The following is an 11,320-nucleotide window of genomic DNA, read 5'->3' as shown; positions in this document are numbered from 1 at the left end:
GGTCTTCATTGTGGGGGCACTACGAAGTTTTGGATAGCCTAGGCAATTGCTATCCTCACACTATGTCAAAACACTACACATCAATAAACATATAAGTCCCTCCCTCACTTTCTCTCAAGATGATGAAAATCTTGATCAAGGTATACAAACCAAAAATTGTCAAAAATTCAATACAATAAGTAAAATACAAGTTAAGGGGTTAGAATATTTACAAATGGTGGTTTAGGGAGGACTCCACCAAACTCTCAACCATAAATGAGATGTCAAGGGGGCATAGCCAAGGTGTTGTTGATGTTGCTCAACACCTTGAAGAAGTAGTCGAAAGCTTGTTCATTGTCATGATAAAGATTCTCAATAGACCTTTGCACACGATGTTCTTCATGGTGGTCTTGGGTCATAGCATTACCGATATAGGGATTGAATATCCCTTCAAATTTCATCATCCCAAAGACCGCATACTTCATCTACTTGTTCCCCAATAGTATCATGAGTTGATGAGAACAACTCCTCTTTCTTCTTGTCATTATAGACAATGAGGCCTTCCTCTTCCCTTGTCATGAGTAGTGGTGAGCTATTCAAGCTCTTATTCTTGTTGAAACATTGTTGCTCTTTGGATGGAGTATCTTGGAGATTACCCATTTTCTTCTCCCATATGGGTGGTGATTCTTTACCCATATCTTGTTCTTTGCATTGAGATGCCAACTTCTTCCTATCACTTTCTTGGGTATAATGATCAACCATGAAACATGGCTCATGTAGTCGGGGAGCTCTCATTGTCTTGTCAAGATTAAAAGTGATTGTTTCATCTTCCACTTCGAGTGTGAGCTCTCCATGTTTCACGTCAATCACCGCTCCCGAGGTGTGTAAGAAAGGTCTTCCTAAAATGATAGGAATGTTGGAATCTTCTTCCATGTCAACAATAACAAAGTCCACCGGGATGAAGAACTTGCCAATTCTTACCGGCACATCTTCCCATACACCTAAAGGTGTCTTCGTTGATCGATCTGCCATTTGAAGTGTGATATTAGTGCACTTAAGCTCTCCCATTCCTAGCCTTTTGTACACCGAATATGGCATGACACTCACACTTGCCCCAATGTCACATAGAGCTTTGTTGATTGTGGTGTCACCAATGGTATATGGAATAGAGAAGCTTCCCGGATTGTTTAGTTTTGGAGGTGAACTTCCTTGTAGGATGGCACTACTCACCTTAGTGAAGGTAATAGTCTCAAGTTTTCGGATGTATTTCTCCTTTGTAAGAATATCTTTCATGTATTTCACATAGGCCGGAACATGATTGATTAATTCCGTAAATGGAATTGAGACTTCCAAGTTCTTGACAATCTCCACAAACTTCCCAAGTTGTTCATCAAACATAGGCTTAGCTTGACGACTTGGAAACGGACGCCGAATCACAATAGGCTCCTTCTGTTTAGCCTTCTCTTCATTCTTCTTTTAAACTTCTTGAATGGTGATGGGTTCTTCTTCTTTCTTAGAGTCTTCAATAACTCTTTCCTTGTCACTAGCATTCACAACATCTTCATCAACGGGCCTCTTCGGCCCTTCATACCTTCTACCACTCCTCAAATGGATGGCACTCACCGACTCTTGTCTTGGGGGATTACCTTGAGGTGGTAATTTCCCCTTTTGTCTTTGTGAACTAGAAGATGCTAATTGAGACATTTGGGTCTCCAACATCTTTGTGTGTGCTAGTATGTTGTTAGTGGTGATGTCTTTTTCTTGGCTATCCTTTTGCATTTGAGTGAAAAATTCTTGTTGGTTCTTTTGTATTTGGAGGACCGCTTTTTGAACATCAAAACCTTGGTCATTTGTTTAATTGTATGGAGGTTGATTTTGATAACTTTGGTTTTGAATGTAAAAGGGTCTTTGAGCTTGGTTTCTCATTGGAAGTGGGGTGTATGTTGTTTGAGGGTTTGAACATTTTGGCTTTTGTATGACAGGTTGGGATGGAATTTGGTGTTTTCATTGTAATATTTGGAATAAGGGGTACCACTTTTTTATGCTTGGAAAGCATTCACTTATTCCCCTACATTCACTTTGGTCATGTCCGAAAATTCCACAACTCTCACATACTCCACTTGGAATTGATGAAGATGCCACCATGGCATTAACATGTTGCTTAGGTGATTTGGAGGCCTCTTCAAGTTTAGCCATAGCCTTCTCAAACTTCAAATTAATGGTGTCAATATGAGCACTAAGTTGAGCACCCAATTGAGTAATAGAGTCCACTTTATGCTTTCCTCCACTAGTAGCCTTCCGAGGTCTACTATATTGTGAGTTATGGACCGCCATTTCCTCAATATTGTTCCATGTTTGATTATTATCAACTTCGGTAAACATACCATTTGACCCATATTGAGAATGTTTCGGGAGTCTTCATATAAACCGTTCCAAAATTGTTGTACAAGGGACCACTCGCTAACTCCATGGTGTGGACAAGATCGGCAAGTATCCTTGAATCTCTCCCATGCTTCATATAAAGATTCCTCATCCCTTTGTTTGAACCCGGTGATTTGAGCTCTCAACATATTAGTCTTCTCCGGAGGATAGAATTTTTTGTAGAAAGCAAGTGCCAATTTCTTCCAAGAGTCAATACCAAGAGTAGCCTTATCTAGGCTCTTCAACCATTGTTTCGCGGAACCAATCAAGGAAAAAGGAAATAAGACCCATCGAATTTGGTCTTGAGTCACTCCGGTTTGAGAAATCGCATCACAATAATCACAAAAAGTCTCCATATGAGAATGAGGGTCTTCACTAGGCATCCCCCCAAATTGACTTCTCTCAACCAATTGTATAAATGCGGATTCTGCAATGAAATTACCGGTTAAGTGTTGTGGTGTAGGAGTACCTTTTGGTAGGTTCTCCTCGGTTGGTACGGAATGTGATGAAAATTTAGGCATTGTGGGTTGATTTTGTGGTGGGTTATATATTTGGTTATCATACAAACATGTTCTCTACTAGATGCAAGCACTTATTGTTGTGATGGGATCGAGTTGGTGTATAAGCTTACAATCCCTAAGCAGGTTTGGGTCCCAGAGCCGAATCGATTAGATTGTACAACACCTACAAGTCGACTTATTCCTTCCTATCCAACTATATGCATAGTCTTCTATTGTTGATCAAAGTTCTTTCAACTTCAAGATCAATGGGTAACAAGTTGCCTTGTGATCTCCTAGACATGCGAAATATCAAACAACTCGAAAACAATTGGAACAACCTTGAGGAAATTGACTTCCCCAAGGTAAAGAAAGACACGACTAAGAACAATTAATGAAAATCAAATCAAGTTAACACCGTCCCCGGCAACAGTGCCATTTTTGGTGTCGGTTAAACTCGTCGTCAAAAGGTTCCTAACCAAAACAATATTTATAACTTTACAAACTACTCCTAGTAAACAGGCAAGTAAAGGTCGGATCCCAAGGGACGGGTATTGATGTAGGATTTTCAATTACAAATGGTTGTGTCTTAGGGTGTCACAATTTGGGTTGAGATAGGAGATCAGCTAAACTAATTAACAATATAAAAGCAAAGTAATAAAAACAAGCAAGGTGATTAAAATAAGATGTAAACAATTGATTAAAAGCACTAGGGTGTCATGGGTTCATAGGGAATTCATGGGAGTTGATCATACAAACATGTTCTCTACTAGATGCAAGCACTTATTGTTGTGATGGGATCGAGTTGGTGTATAAGCTTACAATCCCTAAGCAGGTTTGGGTCCCAGAGCCGAATCGATTAGATTGTACAACACCTACAAGTCGATTTAGTCCTTCCTATCCAACTATATGCATAGTCTAACGAGACTCGAGTTGGTGTATAAGCTTACAAGTCTCATTGAAAAGATAGCTGATGTGTAAAAAATGCAAGGATTCATAGGCTCGCATTTCATCAAACATAACATGTGCATAAGTTGAAATCACAACAAGCAAGAAAATTAATTATGAAAACATATTAGGTTAAGCATGAATGAATCCCCATGTTGGTTTCCTCTAATTCCCCATTAACCCTAGTTGAGGAAACTACTCACTTATTATCAAGTTTAACATGCTAACAAGGTTGTCAATCATACTAGCAAGGCAAAACAGGCTGAATAAATGATTAACAATAATTAAACAAGGTTAAGAGAGAATTATACCTATGAAGATGATTCCAAATAATAATGCAAAGAATAATAGAAGTAATTGATGATTGATGGGAGGTTGTCAATCCTCTAAATAAACCCAAATAATCTTCTAATTACCCAAAATAAATGAAGAACAATAGAGAAATTAAGAAAAGATTAAGTATTGAGATTTGTATTAAGACTAGATTAAAAGTTGATTACAAGATTAAGAGAGTATTAAGATAGCATTAAGATTGCTTACTAATTGATTACAACTTGATGATAATCTGGGTAGTACAAAGGGGTATTTATACTAAAGATTAAGTAAAAAAATTAGGGTTACTAAGGGCTTAAATGGCTATTAAGACCCTTAAGAAAAGTTGAGGAAATGCTCCTCTCCAAGGAAATGAGCATTTCCGTTTTGCTAGTCCCGTATGGATATGCTCGTCCCGAGCGTCTTTGGTCTGGGCACGTTGTTTTCTATCCTGTGATCCGAGCGGATCATAGAGGAGACGCTCAGATTCTTTGGCTTCAAGACGAGCGTCTTGGTTGCGGGACGCTCGGATGGTGGTACTGGGAGACGCCCGGATTGGTGGCAATCCGCTCGGATCCTGGGTCAGACAGCTTCTTTTCTCTTCGTTCCTCAACAATCCGCGGGGATCTTCTTGAGGATGCCTAAATTCTCATCATATTCCGTACCAACCGAGGAGAACCTACCAAATGGTACCCCTACACCACAACATTTAACCGGTAATTTCATTGCAAAATCCGCATTCATACAATTAGTTGAGAGAAGTCAACTTGGAGGGATGCCTAGTGAAGACCCTCACTCACATATGGAGACTTTTTGAGACTATTGTGATGCGATTTCTCAAACCGGAGTTACTCAAGACCAAATCCGATGGGTCTTATTTCCTTTTTCTTTGATTGGTACCGCGAAACAATGGTTGAAAAGCCTAGACAAGGCTACTCTTGGTATTGATTCTTGGAAGAAATTGGCACTTGCTTTCTACAAGAAATTCTATCCTCCAGAAAAGACTAACATGTTAAGAGCCCAAATCACCGGGTTCAAGCAAAGGGATGAGGAATCTTTGTACGAAGCATGGGAGAGATTCAAGGACACTTGTTATTCTTGTCCACACCATGGACTTAGCGAGTGGTTCCTTGTACAACAATTTTGGAATGGTGTATATGAAGAATCCCGAAACATTCTCAATATCGGATCCAATGGTATGTTCACTGAAGTTGATGACAATCAAACATGGAACAAAATTGAAGAAATGGCGGTCCATAACTCGCAATATAGTAGACCTCGGAAGGCTACTAGAGGAGGAAAGCATGAGGTGGATTGCATTACTCAATTGGGTGCTCAACTAAGTGCTCACATTGACACCATTAATTTGAAGTTTGAGAAGGCCATGGCTAAACTTAAAGAGGCCTTCAAATCACCCAAGCAACATGTTAATACTATTGTGGCATCATCATCAATTCCACGTGGAGTATGTGAGAGTTGTGGAACTTTGGGACATGACCAAAGTGAATGTAGGGGAACAAGTGAACAAGTGAATGCTTTCCAAGCATACAAGAGTGGCACCCCTTATTCCAACTATTACAATGAGAACACCAAATTCCACCCCAATCTTTCATACAAAAGTCAAAATGTTCAAAACCCTCAACCAACATACACCCCACCCCCAATGAGAAATCAAGCTCAAAGACCCTTTTACCAACACCAAGGTTTTCAAAATCAACACTCTTACAATCAATCCAATGACCAAGGCTTTGATGTTCAAAAAGAGGTCCTCCAAATGCAAAAGAATCAACAAGAATTTTTCACCCAAATGCAAAAGAATAGCCAAGCAAAAGATATCACCATCAACAACAAACCAGCTCACACAAAGATGTTGGAGACCCAAATGTCTCAATTAGCATCTTCTAGCTCTCAAAGACAAAAGGGGCAGTTACCATCTCAAAGTAATCCCCCAAGACATGAGTCGGTGAGTGCCATCCATTTGAGGAATGGTACAAGGTATGAAGGGCCGAAGATGCCCATTGATGAAGATGTTGTGAATGCTAGTGACAAGGAAAGAGTTGTTGAAAACTCTAAGAAAGAAGAAGAACCCACTACCATTCAATAAGTTTCAAAGAAGAAGAATGACGAGAAGGCTAAGGAGAAAGAGCCTATTGTGAATATGTTGGGAAATGTGTCCTCAACAATAGTGCGATCACATGATTTAAATATCATTATTAAATCTCATTTCAAGAATACGGAAGGGATGATACATTACATATATAGTCAACTGGTCCACACATATCGGTAATGATTGGCTGGCTAGAGTTTGACATTACTGTCGTGCGACGGTGGTGATCAGTTGATCCCTTGAGGTCACACCTAAAGGACGATTGCCTTAATTGAAAAGGTTAATTAGTTGTATACCGATACAGATTAATTAATTCCTTAAAATTGAACAATTCGATTTGTGAGAAAGAGAATATTGATATCTTATTGTAATGGGATTAAATATGATTTATTTTAGTAATAAAATGCTTTGTTGCTAAAATTATTTATTGTTTGAGAAACAATAAAGATAAGAATGAATGGTTAATTATAATTACAAGAAGTTGTGAATTATAACTATATGACCCATTTTATTTATGTGATCAAGTATCACTAGTCAATTTGTTGTATGTAATTTAATTAATTCATGAAATGATATTTATGTGATAAATATGCATTAAATTAATTAATAACATGTTTATCATAACATGTGACATATTGTGTGACAAGTAACAAATTGACAAAATAAAATGGTAGTCCATTTTACATATGGACCGAAATATTGTAGGTAGTGGAGGATGATGGGTGTATTATTTTAATGCCTAAAATTATTATAATCATACCTATTATTACATAGCCTTACACCTACAATATTGATAAGACAAAAAGGTAAAAAGCAAAGACCATGCATTGGTCTTTTAGGACTCCTCCAACCGGTTTTTGGAGAGTTAGTAGAGAATTTTTATTCTCTAATTTTACTATCATTCATTCTAATTTTTCACATGCAAAATGTTCATGTATAATTTCCTCTCTTCTCTCTCTTCCATCTTCATCAAAAAGGATGAGATTTTAATCTAAATTGTTCATATGAATTACTAAGATTACTAGAAGTAGTATATGAGTATTAGTAATAGATTTTAAGGTAAACTACATTGCAAACATCTAGTACATGTTTATTTGTGGGTTTAAGGGATTGTCTTGGGTGCAACTAATTGGAGGGCTTCTAATTTGAAGTCAAGAATGTTCATCCATTAATGGAAAGCTCAAGAACTAACAAGAAGGAGATCTTGTTAGTGCCCAATATGACCGAAATCATTATGGTGAGAAAATGTTTTCTTATCTTCTTTTATTAAAGTTTGCATGCATAAAATCCATGTTTAATTTTATGACAAATTAATTTATAACATATATGAGTATGTTTATGTATAAAGATCTACATTTCCTTCAATCGGTATCATGAGCCACGGTTGTTTGCATGCAAATTGGTTAAAAGTTTTTCCGAGTTATAAGAATAACAAATAAAACTTGTAAAATTTGTGTTATTATGATATATCACGAAATTAATCCATGCATGTTAATATTTATGGTCCTAAAATGTTTTAGGATATTTTGGTTAATTTTACGGATTTTTATTGTTCATATAATTCAATAATGGCATTTAAATATGATTTTATGAGTAAAAATGTCATTTTTGGTCTAAAATTAGCTATACTTCGAATTTTCAGTTGATTTTTGGATATGTTGTCCCATATATTATTTTGAGATAACCTGTAAATTGTCATAATGTTTGGACTTGTTATGCTCGAAAAATGGATTTTTCATTATTAAATTCGGATTTAAGTGAAAAATAGGTTAATATGAGTTAAATTTCGAATCTGGTCATAGAAAATTAATATGTTGTCACATGCAATTTTACAAGATGTGTGTAAAATAATTGGCTATAAAGAAGTCTTTTTGCATGATTTATGGATTTTTGAAGAAAAATAGCATAAATAGTGACATTATTAGTGTAAAATTAATAAAAACATAATCTATGACTTAGGAAAAACGTCTAATGTTGCTTTTTATTATCATTTTCAGATCTAAAATTGAAAAGTTTATGAATATAATTTTTCCATGTTTTTATGATCATTTTTGTTAAAATCGATAAACCGCAACATTGTTTTTTCCGGAAAATTTTCGAAATTTTTAACCTAAGATTTTGAACATTATGAGTGTCATGGTATTTTTCCAGAATGTTCATGAGTTTAAATCTCAAATTTTGAATTTATTTGAAATTTTGTGATTTATTTGAAGTTTATAGCTTATTTTTGTAATTTTTGGTCCATTTATGAACAATTTTATAAAATATGGGTTAATTATGGTCAAATTATTAGTGAAGACTAAATTTTGAGTCCTAAGAGGTTAGGGTAATTAACTTATGCATAAATATGAATTTATGTAATTTTTGTGATTATAAAATGTTGAAATCACGCAAATCCGTAAAAACCGAGTAATATACGATATTGGCTAATTAAAGGCGATTTAGCATAAAATTGAGCATGTTCATACATATTATAATGCTGCATTTTTCTTTATGATTGTCATAATTTTAATTTATGTAATTTTGAATTATGTAATTTTACTTAGTATGGCCTTAGATTTTAATTGGTATTTCCCGAAATGTATGGGAATATCGATTCGGTTGTAATTTTTATTGTGATCTCGTATCACCGTTTTGTAATTTAATAGATTTATTTTATTTTAGTTACAAATGTATAATAGGAAATTATGTAATTTATTATGTAATTTTATTCATTCCGGAGTTCCCAAAGACGGATTTCTTCAAGAATGGCGATACATAAAGACGGTGTTACCTCGAGATGCGTGCCACAACCGAAGTTCAAGGGACCAATGGAGTTGGTTTCCGAATTTGTAATAGCTAAATAGTTTTTCTATTTTAGGAAAGGCCATACTAGGATTTATTTATCTTTATGCTTGCATTTTATTTTATGTCACATGCATCGCTAAATCGCCATAACTAAAACATGCATTATCATTTTATCGAGTTTATCGACCGTGTCAATTATAATTATCGTAGTTCACCGCTTTAGTTCACTTAAAACGTGATAGATAATAAATTGACATGACCTCTCGCTAAAATAAACAATTGAGACTTAGCCTTACCAAATAGTAGAAACCATGAAAACCTATTTCGCGAGGGAGTGCACTCGGCCCTACCGGGTACAAACCTTGTTACGTAGGGGAAGTGGGTGATGAATGTTAATCCACCGAATTCATGTTGATAAGGGATGAATCGGCCCTACCGTGCCCAAGTTGATGTGGATTTGGATCATGGACACATTTATTCGAAATTTGGGTTGAACTCAACAAAAGTTTTTGATAAGGGATGTATCGGCCCTACCGTGCCCTTGTCGAATGTGTTTTGGGCTAAAGATAATTGTTAATGTAATATTATCGACCAAGAGTTCTAAAAGTAGAATCGATTAAAGAGTTAATCTACCGAGTTATATTGATAAGGGATGAATCGGCCCTACCGTGCCCAAGTTAATATGAATTTGGATCTTGGAATCATTTATCATAGTTGGGTAGAGGTCACTATGTAAATGCTTTACTTGTTATTTACAAGTATTAATGAAACGATAAATGTTAAGTTTTCTACTATTCCGTTGTTATATTGTTCTATTTCTTTACCACAATTCATATACGATATCATTTCGATTCAAAACTCCATTAAAACATCGTAACTAAAGACAATATGAATTTGCTTCTAAAACCTCATATGAACCATTGCTAAGGATCTCTTGTAAAGAGTATAGATTAAAGTTAGTCATTATCAAACAGGTTTTTGATTCTAGACTAACATATCTACTTACAATGGATTGTTTTTCATGTACTTAAATGAATTAAGTACCTTGAAGCGATAAATTGTTTTGGTAATTAGTTTTGTCCAGAATTCGTAATTGACCAAAATAACGCAACCACTTTAATGAAAGTTTTAAGACTAAAACGAACAAATGAAGAGTGATCTTCGTGAATTCAATTTTGCTTCTCAAAGCAAAGACTCATTGAAATAAGTGGGAGCATTCTCTTAAACTGTTAAGATGAGGACGAGGTTCAAGAAGTAAATGGAATTGATACAAGGTAATGTTAAAGGTAAAGTTGTTGAGAATGACGATACTAAACCTATCAATCCCGACTGATAAAGTTTCCATTGTCTTAAATGTTGGACACGAGAAAGGAAACTACCCCAAATTATTGAAGAATCAACAAGTTAGTTGTGGGACATCTAATGGGACCTTCTTCGTCAAATGTTTATTTGATTAAACACAAATTTTGCTAGTATTACTGTAACACCCCGGTTTATGAAGGAGCCTTTGGCAAGACATTCCATAATAAACCGAACTGTTACCATCTCGGTTCCCCGAGGTAGTGAATAACAAATTAAACTCCAAGGCAACTTATATAAATACTCTAACTTGATTATTACAAACTTCTTTTTACAACAATTATAAAGAACTACATAAATGGAAGTGGAAGTCTTCTAAATAATGATCTAACTACTATGTCTTCTGATCCAGTGTCTCACGCCCATCAAGCTCCCGTCCTATCTCTTAAACCTGTCAAGTCTGCTCGCCAATATTTGGGTCATCACAGGTGTTCACGAATACACAGGGTCAACCATGAGGTTGAGTAGGGAATACAACGAAACAACAAAATATGATATTCATGTTCCTCCGTCACCTCCATCTCCATCTCAACTCATATCTCATAACCCGGACAACCCAGCCATACCGATCCCCGGTAGACTATATATATCGACCGCAGTCGATCTGCCAGCTCGCAGCTGAGGACACCAGGGCAAGTCCTGCAGAACCAGCCTGGGCCTTATCACAACATCACATCGTATCTCATCATCGTCACCACCACACCATCCTCCAACTCCAATGCATATGCAATGCTCAACAGTACTCAATGCAACATAATATGTATATCAACGAATGAAATCATGCCAGCTATCAAAATAATGAAATAACATAATCAACACGAACAGTTCAACAACCACACTCCGAGTGTATGAAACATAACATAAATCACAACCACGAACAAGTCAACGATCACAACTTGGTCACATGAAA

The 11,320-nt window shown here is 36.1% G+C and overlaps 2 non-coding genes across 2 annotated transcripts; one reads left to right on the top strand and one right to left on the bottom strand.

The window, feature by feature from the left end:
* Positions 1-2,442: 2,442 nt before the first annotated feature.
* Positions 2,443-2,549, top strand: LOC141624718 (small nucleolar RNA R71). The gene has a single exon (XR_012534523.1). It is a non-coding gene; the product is annotated as a small nucleolar RNA R71 (small nucleolar RNA).
* Positions 2,550-5,166: 2,617 nt separating this feature from the next.
* LOC141625224 (small nucleolar RNA R71) lies at positions 5,167-5,273 on the bottom strand. The gene has a single exon (XR_012535015.1). It is a non-coding gene; the product is annotated as a small nucleolar RNA R71 (small nucleolar RNA).
* Between the last annotated feature and the right edge of the window lie 6,047 nt (positions 5,274-11,320).

This window comes from Silene latifolia, chromosome X (assembly GCF_048544455.1).
Source record: "Silene latifolia isolate original U9 population chromosome X, ASM4854445v1, whole genome shotgun sequence".
Lineage (NCBI taxonomy): Eukaryota > Viridiplantae > Streptophyta > Magnoliopsida > Caryophyllales > Caryophyllaceae > Silene > Silene latifolia.
This window is presented reverse-complemented; position numbering and strand designations above follow the sequence as displayed.